Here is a 13,292-nt window from a genome sequence, read left to right as displayed (position 1 = left end):
TCAACATCTGCAAAAAGCTGCTAGAGATGTTCTACCAGTCTGCGGTTGCTAGTGTCCTCTTCTACACCGTGGTGTATTGGGGAAGCAGCCCATCCAAGAAGGATGCTGCTAGATTGCACAAATTTGTCAGGCGAGCCGGCTCTGTGGTCGGCAAGAAGCTGGGGGTGGCAGAGTTGAGGGCACTGAACAAATTGGGGACATTATAAACAATGCCAGCCACCCTCTGCACACCATAATCGTCACTCAGAGGAGCCTGTTCAGTGGGAGGCTGCTCCTCCCCAAATGTAGGACCAACAGATTACTGAACCCCTTTGTTCCTCATTCCATCAAACTGTATAACTCCTCAATTGAGGGAAGGTGCTCATAGGAACGGGGACAAAGGGAGACATCTCATGATTGGCATACACAAGTGTAATTACCTTCAATACTTTATCTATTACTTGATGATTATTATTTTTTATTATTGTCCTTTATTTCTTACTCAACACTTTTTCTTTTTTAAATTATTGCTATTGCTATGCGCTTTATTTATTACTCTCCTCTTTGTTTGTTACTAATGTGCAATGTTCTCTTATGTACTATTTCTGTGTGAGCTACTGAATTTGTTGAGGGAGCAATCCTAAGGGATGAATGAAGTTGATTCAACACAAGAGCCTATGATCCAAAAGAAAAAAGAAAGGTGCATTTCACAGTTAATACCGTATTTTTCGGACTAAAAGTCGCTCCAGAATATACGTCGCATTAGCCATTAGCAGGAAAATGGGGCCATTCAGAACAACTGTAACCAGTGAGGGATTTTACCCTACTGATAATGTGTCGTCGCAATAGACCGTCGTGAGACAGGTTAGTTTTACCCTACTGATAATGTGTCGTCGGAATAAAGTGAAAAAAACAAACATATATAAGTCGCTCCGGAGTATAAGTCGCATTTTGGGGTAAATTGATTCGACAAAATCCAACACCAATAACAGACATGAACGAGCGACAACAGGCTAAACGATTGGTATGCTAACGTAACATAAAAACAAACGAAGAGCTGAGAACGGGCCTGATGTAACATTCAGAGTTATTTAAATAACTATTACATAAATAACACGTTTATAAAACCATCTGTGTCACTCCAATTCATTAAATCCATCAATCGTCCTTTAGGTCAACAATGGCCGGGTGCGAGCCGCTGACGGCGGTTGCACTTCAAAATATTCCACAGGCCCATACAACAATACATAAATTATATATCAAATAACTATTATGTAAGTAATAATATTATCAAACCATCTGTGTCACTCCAAATCATTAAATCCATCAATCAAATTCCTCGTCCTTTGTCAACAACGCCGCATGTGCACCGCTGACGTCAGCCTCGTCGTTATTCCACAAATCTAGTACATACTATATTGTAGCGTTAACAAAGTACCAGGAAAGACGTGGGTTTGGTAAACGGCTCTTTATTTAACAAAACAATAGTTCAACGAGCCAACAACTACTGAACTGTAACGATAAAACCATATACAAGTTGCTACACAAAATAAAATATATCAAATAACTATAACTGGACACTCTGATGAAGGCGGAAGAAACCGCCGAAACATGTCAGGTAAAGAACCTAAAACAATTTGTTTGATATAAAAGAAACCAGTGAAGTGAAATAACTATAACATAAATAGTTCACCGCCACACGGCCCCAAGCACCGGCGTGGACTTCCAGGCGTGTGGCAGCGTGGACTTCCATCCCCGAAGGTGGCATTTCCAGCCACGGAGGTGGCTGGGACCTACGTGGAGGAGGACCGGGCGTGCATAGCAGCAGTGTTCGAGCCCCATCCACCGTCCCCGGGCACCCGGCTGAGCGCTGGCCCCCGACTTCCATCCACAGAGGTGAAAGAGAGCTTCGTAGAGTAGTACCGGGCGTGCGTAAAAGCCATGTCCGAGCCCCGTCCACCGTCCCCAGACAGTCACCCGGCTGAGCGCCGGCCCCCGACTTCCATCCACGGAGGTGAAAGAGAGCTCCGTAGAGTAGGACTGGGCATGCGTAAAAGCCATAATAGTTTTTCAAACCTTCTGTGTCACTCCAAATCATTAAATCCTTCAAACTCTTCGTCCTCCGTGTCACTTCCAAACAAAGCCGCTAATGATGCCAGTAGTACGTGGGGCCCTTCGTCATCTTCGTCATCCCGTGATCGAATCTTTGTCCTTTATGTAAATAACCGCCGCGCCGCTGACGTCACTTAAAATTCAGATTACAGTAATCCCTTGCTACATCGCGGTTCGTTTATCGCGGTTTCACTTTTTTTTTTTTTTTGAATTTTGAAATTTTTTGAAAAAATTCACATATGTCGCTCCTCAGCATAACCTAACCCCCACCAAAACTATGAAAAAAAAGGCGATTTATAGTCCAAAAAATACGGTACTAGAAAACACACTTGAAATATGAATTTACAGCAAGAGTTGAAACTCCAATAAGTCGATGCTTGTTATACCCAATTTATTAGAAATTGATTTTGATTCTTTTTTGGGGGGGTTTAATAAGTCAGAGGAATGTTTAGTAACGCTTTTATCTACCGTATTTTCCGCACCATCAGGCATACTTAAAAGCCTTTAATTTTTTCAAAAAACGAAGGTGCACCTTTTAATAAGGTGCGCCTTTTGTGTGGACCAAATTCCAAAATCTGTAAAGTTGTTTCAAAGCCAGTGTACATCTGTTACTATTACCATATTTTCCGCACCATAAGGCACACTTAAAAGCCTTTAATTTTCTCAAAAAAACAATGGTGCACCTTTTAATGAGGTGCGCCTTTTGTGTGGACCAAATTCCCAAATTTGTAAAGTTGTTTTGTGTGGCTTCTGTAATATACAAGCGCAATATGAAGACCCAATTAACCAATCAGAGGACATTACATTTTACGTAGATCGGAGCAAAAAAACAGAGGACTGGACGTAACACGTAGAGTACGTACCTCCGCCCCCATTGGTAAATAAGTACTATCGTTTGTGCAAATCTGTAAAGTTGTTTTGTGTGGCTTCCGCCACATGATAATATCGGCATCACAGTCTCGAAAGACCATAGATTTCTTGTGTCTGGAGGTTAGGTGTTCTTTGCACAGCGTCTGCTGTGGCTGGTGAGTCCTATCCGTGAGAGACAGACACGGCCGCAGATGTTACAGGTGTGGGCCGGATCCGGTGAAGGTGGGGGCATGGTGGCTTGCTGCTTCCTCAACTTCCTTTTCGTTTCTCGTTGTTGAGCCAGGGTGATTTCGTAGGTCTGCAGCCCGTTTCGGAGAGCCTGTTGCCATTTGTGGCGATCCTGGGCGACGTCTTCCCAGGTGGCTGGGGTGATGTTGAAGGATTTGAGGTCTTGTTTGCAGACATCCTTGTAGCGGAGCAATGGGCGGCCTACTTGCCTTTTGCCTGATTTTAGCTCTGCATATAAGATGTCCTTTGGCATACGACCGTCTTCCATCCGACAGACATGGCCCAGCCAACGGAGACGCCGCTGCTTCAGCAAGGAGAGGATAGTGGGGAGCTGTGCACTCTCCAGGACTGCACTGTCTGTGATCCTGTCCCGCCAGGTGATGCCCAGTATGTGTCTCAGGCAACGCAGATGGAAAGTGTTTAGCCTTCTCTCTTGATGTGCATAAGAGTCCAGAGAGAGAATTATAATGCGGCAGGCTTTGATGTCTATTCATATGCAAATGAGTTAGGGGGTCATAAAATTTTATGATCTATTGATGTTAAGATTTATGACGTATTTTATTGGGGGTCATAAATTCTTTAGCGGGTTGGTGGCATCAAGATGGCGCCAGTCGTGACGGCGCCATCTTTGACTGTCGCCATTTTGGTTTGCTGGCGCCATTTTTAAGATGTGGATATGTATGGGTATGTATTTTTATGAATCAAAACAGGTGCAGCACCTGAGCTAGCTTTGCTCCCAGCCCTCTGAGCTACGTGTGCTTACGTGCGTGTGAGATTGGAGGGGAGCCTTTTTGTTGAGAAGGCGAAGGGGAGGGGGGTGTTTGTGATTGGGGTGGGGTGTTTGTGACAGGGGCCAACATTATAGGTGTCAAAGTTGGTTGGAAGAGAGTCGCATATAATTTGAGAAACAATAGCTCAGCCAAAGTTATCTGAAAGCGAGAGACGCATGTAATTTGGTATGTAATTTGGTAAACATTGCTTTAGAGGATCAAAGGGCTTTTGTTGAGAAAATCACACTGTTACAAGTCACAAGTTATCTCTAATGTAATTTGACAAACAATAGTGGAGTCGGTATTACTGGGGCCAAGGATATGAGAAAGACCTCTTTGGTGCGTCATCAACATACGACCAAAGTTATCCGATTTCGCCCGATACGTGAGCTCATAGGCGTGGTCTTATCCCCGCCGAATTTAAAAGTTTGGGGAGGACGAGCATCATTTTGGAGAAGACAAGCCATCACTCTGACGAACAGAATCGAAGCGTGTCAAAAAGTTGTTTTCGAGAATGGTTAAAGGTAAGTCATTTTACTACATTTTCTCACAATAATAATGACAATAATAATAATAACAAATAATAATAATAATAATAAATAATAATAATAGGTTATTTTATAAAACAAGATGTATTGTTTATATAATATTTGCAGACAACATCGTTTTTGCCGATGTCCACGCATCTTTTGACGACGATTTTAGCGACGTTTACCTAACACAATCAGACTACGGTGAGTCAATAGCGCATCTAAGATAGTTCATATAGAGGGTATTAGTCACTGATTTTATTTTATGTTTGTATCAGATCTCGTGGCCGCGGCCACTAGAAAAAGCGTTCGGCCGACACAAGCTGCTTTCGACCGCCATATTGGAGCAGTCGAAACGACAGAGTCAGCGCGACCAGCTGTATCAGAGTCACGTGTTACTGTTGAAACCAATCCGATTGCACCCCACACCAACCGACAGGAGACAGCGACGGATTCTGAACTACTTGAGGCTCTATCTACTTACGAAGCTTTAAATCATCATCATCAAGAGTCGACAAACAAAGTTGGAGGTATTCCTTATATTTTTTCTCTCTTTATGTGCTATCATACTTGCTATTTTCGGTATTATAAAGGATTAATTTACAGGTGAACATCGTGACACGGAGGCACAGAGAGAGAGGAAGAGGAGGAGGAGGAGGGGGCACCCCTTCTACAACACCCACCACTCAAACAGCAGGGGGCCTCTCAGGTGTCGGGGTAACTGTAGCTACAAAAGACGCTTACAAGTGTGTTTTAAGATTATACGTGCTCTTACAGATTTAGCCGAATCAAAATAGGTTTGTGTTGTTTCTGCTGTGTCTTGTAAAAGAAAATATAATGGATCATACAAACCTTACGTCGACGGAGTCAGATTTCTTAGCAAACATTTCTGAAATAGATTTGCCGTCATCTAGCCATCGAAGCGACACACCAGAGCTAGATTTATCAAACGTTAACAATGCGTGTACGAGTCAAATAACAGATTTGCTCAACAATGTGACCGCTGCTTTGTCAGAGGGGGAGAGACCAGACAGTCCTGCTATTCTCACTCATTTACAGGCTGCCATAGACGAATTGAACAATCGAAGCCCGAATGAAGGTGGACAGAGTCCTACACAGATCCCGTCACAATTGCTAAACATGATAGCAGAATTAAACAACCATGCTAATGACAGCGACGGGCGTATCAGTCCTGACATTCCTATCCAGTTGCTAAACATCATCCAAAATCTAAATACACAGCCTCTGGTTGACCCGTTGACCGCTAACTCTCGCGATTCATCACCACCGGCTGCTATTGACGACGTTCGGCCGATATTTCAGCCTAACAACTGTTCTGTTATAACTGATCATGAAATAGACGTTATTGATGACAACACACCAGCGTTTCAACACACGCCCCAGCAATCTAACAACGGTTCTGTATTAGCTGACCAACGCGGCGGTTCGGTTGTAATCAACAGGCCGCATTTCAATAATGTAGAGGTGGGACGACAGCTAAATATACCATCGCAACAGAACATTAATGATTTTGCAACCTTCTACCTCCAGATTGAAGACAGAATAGATGATGTCTTGCAAGAGGTAGCTAGCAGGGCGCAAACAGGTGATGTAATTCAGATAGAGCTCGCGGCTGGTAACGATAGAGCTCACATCTACCAGCAAACTAGTGATATAAACTCTATCCGAGATAATGTATCAAACTTGCTTGAACGTTTAGCCCAATCAAATACAGAGCTTCTGGCTGATGAGGGCTTAGAGCTCATTGTACAAATAGTCACTCCATTGCGTGGTGGTGGTGGAATGCGTCGAAGGCTGTTGAACACTACCAACAGAGAGATTTTGAGGTTGAAAAAACGACACCTACACATACCTCGTAATAAAGACAATAATTTGTGTTTCGCTCTCTCGCTAACCTATCTGCTAAATGGCACACTGACAACAAAACAAGCCACAAGACATGCACGGCTCTTACATGAGAGTGTAGGATTGGATCGTCAAACACCTGTGAGTCTGGGCGATGTCCATAAATTTGAGAAAGTCCTCAAACGGAAAATAACTGTAATGTATCGAAAAGAGGACTGCCGCCCCATGACCTTTTTCGACACGCGTTACCCCAAAACAGATAACGACACTTTATTTGTCTTAAACCTTGAGGGCCACTATTACGGCGTGAAAGCGATTGAGGCATTTGTCGGCCACGCATTCTTCTGCAGGTATTGTTACAAAGGGCATGAGAATTGGCAACAGCATCACTGTGCAGGACACTGTGGCGTTTGTCTTGATCCATGCTGTAAACAGCAAGGGTTTAAACCTATCATCTGCCCCGACTGTAACAAATCTTGTCGTAATGAGGAATGCCTTATCAAACATAAAGAGTCCCGATCAATGAATCGTGTGAGCAACTGCACTTCATACAAAAAATGCTTGGAGTGTGGTCTCCAGTATTATCTGAAAGCGGATGGTACCGGTGCTAAACATCGCTGCCCCGTTAAAAAATGCGCAGTGTGTGATGAGATCATAAATCAAGATGACGCCTTATTGAACCCCCACATGTGCTACATTCAGCCCATCAAACCTCAACCACCGTGCAAAAATGTAGTCTACTACGATTTCGAAACTTATGTAGACACAGACGGTTTACACAAACCTTTTCTCATCTGCTGCAGATCGAATAGACTGACGAAGCATTGGTATGGCACAGATTGTGTTGATGAATTTCTCAGATTTTTCCGAATGCCACGGTTTAAACAAACTACGTTTGTTGCACATAATGCGAGAGGTTTTGATTCATACATACTGATAAGGAGAATGCTCGAATTAGGTCTCAAACTCGACATTCTGATGCAAGGGAGTAAAGTTCTATCATTTGTCGATTTAGACACAAAATCACGATTCATAGACTCTCTCTCATTCTTGACGATGCCTCTAAGCGCAATGCCTAAGGCCCTAGGGTTTGAAGACAAATCAAAGGGGTACTTCCCACACAAATTCAGCTCTTTAGAGCATCTAAACTACGTCGGGTCTCACCCTGACCCCACGTACTACGGCACCGAGCGAATGTCACCCTCTCAACGATCAAAGTTTGACGAGTGGTATGCCAAAGAAGCTAGCAATGTGTTTGATTTTGCTAAACAGGCAATAGCCTACTGCGAGAATGATGTTGATCTGTTAATGCAAGGGTGTGAAAAATTCAGGAGTGAGTTTTTTGAGGCCACCGGAACAGACCCATTCAATGCGGTAACAATTGCGTCGGCGTGCATGAAAGTTTTCCGAGCTAATTTTCTGACCCCTCAAACACTAGCCATTACACCATCAGACAACTATATGCGTCAGTACAAAGCTTTCTCGCACGATTCTATTCAGTACATGCAATGGATCATGCACAGTCAAAATATCCAAATTAGACACGCATTGAACGGTGGTGAAGTTAGGATAGACAACTACTTTGTAGATGGTTATTGTGAAATCGGGGGCGTAAAAATAGTGTTTGAGTATTTCGGTTGTTATCACCACGGCTGCGCAGAATGCTTCGACCTCTCTAAAATATGCCCGACAACCAAACGCCTTTTTCAGGAGAGGTTTGATAAAACACAAAAGAAAATTCAGGATCTACAGCTTAGACAGGATGTGTACCTTGTAATTATGTGGGAGCATGAATGGTTGCAAATGAAAAAGATGGACATAGAGGTGAAGGAATTCCTTAAAAAATCCAAATTTCCTGCACCGCTCAAACCGAGGCAGGCTCTTTTTGGGGGCCGAACAAACGCATTCGTTTTAAAATACACGGCAGAGCCAGACGAGCGTGTGTTGTATGTTGATGTGACATCATTGTATCCTTTCATCAACAGTACAGCCACCTACCCAATCGATCATCCAACGATTATCCACGGTGATTTTAAAGACCCTAGGTCGTATTTTGGTTTCATCAGCGCCACAGTCAACCCACCCCGTGGTTTATATTTTCCCGTTCTACCGTTCAAAACAGCTAAAGGTAAACTCGTCTTCACACTGTGCCGTACATGCGCCGAGTGTAACAACCAGCAGACGGCGTGTACACATAGTGATGAGCAAAGATCGTTGACAGGTGTTTGGACAACCCCTGAATTTGTTAAGGCACTAGATCTCGGGTACACGGTTGCGGAAATTACAGAAGTGTGGCATTACACAAGAACGAGCGACACAATTTTCCGTGATTACATGCGAACATTTCTAAAAGGTAAACAAGAATCTTCAGGTTATCCAGCTCACGTGGTCAACCAGGCTGACAGAGAAAGATACATAGAAGAGTATGCCATTCATCAAGGTATCCAACTCGATCCTTCCAAAATTGCTGTAAACCCTGGCAAAAGACAAGTGTCAAAACTCTGTCTTAACAATCTGTGGGGAAAACTCGCGCAACGTGACAACATGGCAAACACAAAAATTGTGACAAAATCAGAAGATTTTTTTGAGCTTCTGTTTTCAGGTCTGTACAATGTGAAATTCTTCCATTTTATCAATGAGAAGCTCTCAATTGTGCAGTATTGTATCAACATAAACAATGAGATCCCCGCCTCAAAAACATCAAACGTGGCTGCAGCGTGTTTCACAACAGCCTATGCACGCTTAAAAATGTACAGCTATTTAGAAATTTTACAGAGGCGTGTCCTTTACACCGATACAGACAGCCTCGTGTACACTGTGAAGCCAGGTGAAAGTGTTCTCCCTCTAGGTGATTATCTGGGTGATTTGACAGATGAGCTTTCGAATGACAGCATTTTAGAATTTGTCTCAGCCGGTCCCAAAACATACGCTTACAAAACACGAGGATCATCTCAGACGGTCATGAAGGTGAAGGGTATCACACAAAGTCACGAATCCGGTCGCAGCATCAATCTCGATAGCATGCTCCGTTTGGTTCAAGGGTACATCGATACAGCAGGTGCAACCTCAGATGTGCTATACGCACCGCAACATAATATCGTTCGCGATAAGAGAGGGTTTCATCTCAGAAATATGTCATTTTCCAAGCGGCTTCGTGTGGTGTACGATAAAAGAAGGCTGCTAGAACGAGGCACCACTCAACCGTTTGGCTACTGATATTTCTATCTATCCATACGTGTGTCTGCGTGTGTGGAAATGGCTTTTAATCAGATTGAATTCGACCCCAGATTAGAACTTCCTTTCTCATCTTTAGTCGCAGGGCCTTCAGGTTGTGGGAAGACTTTCTTTGTAAAAAATGTATTGCAAAATCCTGAACATGTTCTAAGAAAAAAACCTGATAATATTGTCTGGGTTTATACATCACATCAACCAATGTACGATGAGCTCAAAAACCTGAATAAAGACATTGTTTTTATCAAGGGGCTGCCTGAATCTTTTGATGACGAGAAGCTGTTCCCGCCACACCAGCACCATCTACTGATTCTGGATGACGTCATCTTCCAAGCTTCGGATAACCCTGAAGTGGTCCGAATATTCACCCAATATAGACATCATAAAAATTTAAGCGTTATAATGCTAACGCAGAATGTATTCCATCAGGGCAAATTTAGCCGTACTATTAGTTTAAACAGTAATTATTTGATTTTGTTCAAAAACCCCTGTGATAAACAGCAGGTGAGTGTCCTGGCGAATCAAATTTCTCCCGGCAACCGGAAGTTTTTCCTGGAATGACACCTTCATGCCCAGAACAATATAGACTACGTACAGGTGTACTACATAACCAGTGGCCTGTCGTTTATATACCCAAACAATAAAACGATGACGAAGCTTTTAAAAACAAACGCACCGTTACTCAAATCTCTGTTTACATCCAAACCGGCCAAACGTAAGCATTTGCTACTCAGAGGCCCTAGTAGTCTGGTGAAAGCGTTATGTGAGATTGCTCTAAATCTTCTTAAAGGACATGTACCCTTAAAATCAAAACTTTACAAGAGACTTAAAAAGCAAAAGAAAAATATCCGCTTTTTGGCTGATAAGAAAAATACTTTGAAGAAGAAAAGAGCTGTGTTAGTTCAGAAAGGTGGTTTTATATTACCGTTGCTGGCCGCTTTCGCACCTGTTCTCGGAAGTGTCATTAGCGGCTTTATGAGCAAATCATAAAAAATGAGTTTGAAAACGGCTCAGAAAATGTTCCTGATTTCACCTTATCAGTTCGAGAGGCTGAATCGACCCGCTCCGACCATCCGTGATACAGCAGAGCATTCTTTGGATGAAGAGATGAAACAGGTTTTGGATAATAAAAATTTAAATCAATATGAAAAGATCAAAATTTATCAGACCTTAATGCAGCGTTACTTGGGGCTGGTCAAACAAAAAGACTCCGAGCAAATTCCTATTACGATTCGCAACGAAGCCAATGAGGAGGGAGAAAGAAAGACCGGAGATGAGACCACAATCGAGGTGACAGGTAGACGCTATGAGGATATCTTGGACGCCATAGGTCCACGTTTACGGCGTAACGCCAACTATGTGCTGAAAAGACTGTCGGCAGAAGATGTAAGCTGGACACCGTTAAGTGAATTTATTTTTAGAGGGAAAACTATCAAAGGCTCCCATATGAGCGATCTGTTGAGACATTTGTGTGCGAGTGGGAAAAAAATCAACGAGAAACCGGTAGGATGGAGTGAATTTCTTCGGACGCTAGCCCGATTAAACTTACCGGAAACAAGCATCTCCAACCCCTTGGCTCGCGCAGATTTTAAACGTTTGAAATACGCTACAGGTGAAGATGAGGATGTTTCTTATGTGGAAGATGTTAACGTGATGAATAAGAGAAAAAGAAAAAGGACGTCGCCGATAGTAAAATGGGTTAGTTATTAGATGATACTCTATTGTTGTTAGTGAAAAAAAACCACATGACTCTGTAACTCTCTTTAACAATGTTTATTGAATAAAAGAGATTTTTATAAAACATTAACACGGTTTCAGACAATGACATTTTTTAAATTTATGCAATGAACATGATGTTTGCCCGCCACACATCCGGTCTGGCCTTCGACATTTTTTGACAAACTCACTAACCATGGCGTCGTTATGGAGAGGATCCGAATTGTAATGAGTCAACACTTCGCGATAGGTGAGGCCCCGCCCACGTTGACTTAGATAATACACGCAATGTTGACCGCAGGTGTCTGTGAGCTCGTGTTGCAACTGCCCGTTCTGATAGTCGACCCGTTTAGGTGGCAGACCAAAAGGATCAAAGAATGTGGCCGAACCGTCCGATTCTAAAGTCAAAGCGAGCCAGTGCTCACCGGGTAAATGTCTTGGATGCGTGTTGACAATGTAATATTTTGGAGGCGGGTCTCTGACGTCAGCTAACTCATCCGATGCGAAAACACCCCCGAATAATGTTCTCTGCATCCGGGTCATAATCATGTCCAGTTCACGACCGTTCATAGCGTTAATAATAGTCCATCAATACTTCCCTCTTAGCATTAATCTCGATAAGCGAATCGTATGCAGCATATACAATAAGAGTCGCAGTATGTGGTAATGGGGTTCTGAAGCGCAAATCGAGTCTCAGGACCCCGTTATTCACAGGTGACAAAGCCCCGGAATCATCTACCTGACTTAAATTGAAAACAAAAAGTGAGTAGCCCTGACTAAAATCCTGTTGATCGATACAAAGAGGTAGGTCTTTCAGAAAACGCCCTGTTGCTGTGTATAAATTATGAAATTCACGTGTACATATCCCAGCTTCGAAATTGGGCTGAAAAGCTTTGGCAGGTATTTGTCGACCTTCGTGGCTGAGAGCTAAATACTCTATGTTATAATGCAAAAAATTAAACGGGTTTAAATCTCTCCGTCCCATGAAACTGTTGTGGTTTACGAGCGCTATTACAATTTGCTTGGGGATGTGGCCGAGGAATAGATTATCCTGATGACAAATTCGTGAGTTTTGTGGTATACTGAAGGTCTTCATATTGATTCTGGTCAACGGATAAAGGGCGTTACCTTTCTGTAAAGCGGCGGCGTGACCTATTGCCACAGCCGGTGAAATTGATACTTTTTTCACAAACAGGGATGCTCCTAGTATTTTGAGACACGAATCACTGTCTGGAGCGCTCATGAGACAGAAATCATCAGAAGCTCTAGTTAACTTTAGACGTAGATCCACATTATTCAATAGATGGCGTTCGGAAAAGAAAATATCTCCATGAAGCGGTCCCGTAAGATGAAATTCACGTGAGCCGGCAATCTGCTGTGCGCGCCGCACAAAACCAGCGTTAGCCACGCCCTCTTCAAAAGAAATAGAGTCCATACGCCCCCTAGCGTCCTTAGCGAACATTCCTGCTGTGAATTGTGACTCCAAAGAATCGTTTGAAAAGTTTAACAGCAGCTCAATGATGGATCTGTATGCGTGTGTAGCACTAGATTGCGAGATTAACCGCCCACCCAACGAAATATCTAATTGACTAAAAATTGTGTTTATAGGGAAATTCACGATGCCGACTTGCTCCTGCGGTGGAATATTTGTCCCATCCCTACGTGTCACCTTTGCACGGAGATGTAGTAAAGTGTCGGATAAATCTAAATATTTTGAGCCGTCCCCGGGGATAAAGAACTCTATGGGCCCCTGGTCCACAATCGCTGACAATGGCTGGAATTCGACATATGAGCTATCTTCTATGGAGAATTGGGTCAAGGGAGCCGTAAAAAGGTCCAGACTTGATAAAGTCGCCTCGTGGCTCTTGAAATGTAGAAGGGCCATTTTTTAAGAGAAAATATCTGTCTTGTGTCTTCTCCGCTTTTTTTTAAGGACTGGTCTGAGACCGGTGGAGCGTCTTTTCCTTTTAACGGTCCTCTTTCTCCGCCC

At 43.1% G+C, this 13,292-nt stretch overlaps 1 protein-coding gene and 1 long non-coding RNA gene across 2 annotated transcripts in view; one reads left to right on the top strand and one right to left on the bottom strand.

Moving 5' to 3' along the window:
- The window catches only part of LOC148401273 (uncharacterized), a 115,034-nt gene that overhangs the window by 46,131 nt on the left and 55,611 nt on the right, over positions 1-13,292 (bottom strand). The gene's annotated exons all lie outside the window — the stretch shown is intronic.
- On the top strand, positions 4,419-4,839 carry LOC148401275 (uncharacterized). The gene is made up of 3 exons (XR_015853485.1): positions 4,419-4,483; positions 4,616-4,693; positions 4,768-4,839. It is a non-coding gene; the product is annotated as an uncharacterized LOC148401275 (long non-coding RNA).

Source organism: Syngnathus floridae, chromosome 2, assembly GCF_059516105.1.
Source record: "Syngnathus floridae isolate MCC-2025c chromosome 2, RoL_Sflo_1.0, whole genome shotgun sequence".
Classification (NCBI taxonomy): domain Eukaryota; kingdom Metazoa; phylum Chordata; class Actinopteri; order Syngnathiformes; family Syngnathidae; genus Syngnathus; species Syngnathus floridae.
The sequence above is the reverse complement of the archived record's forward strand: the minus strand, read 5'-3'. Positions and strand labels throughout refer to the sequence as shown.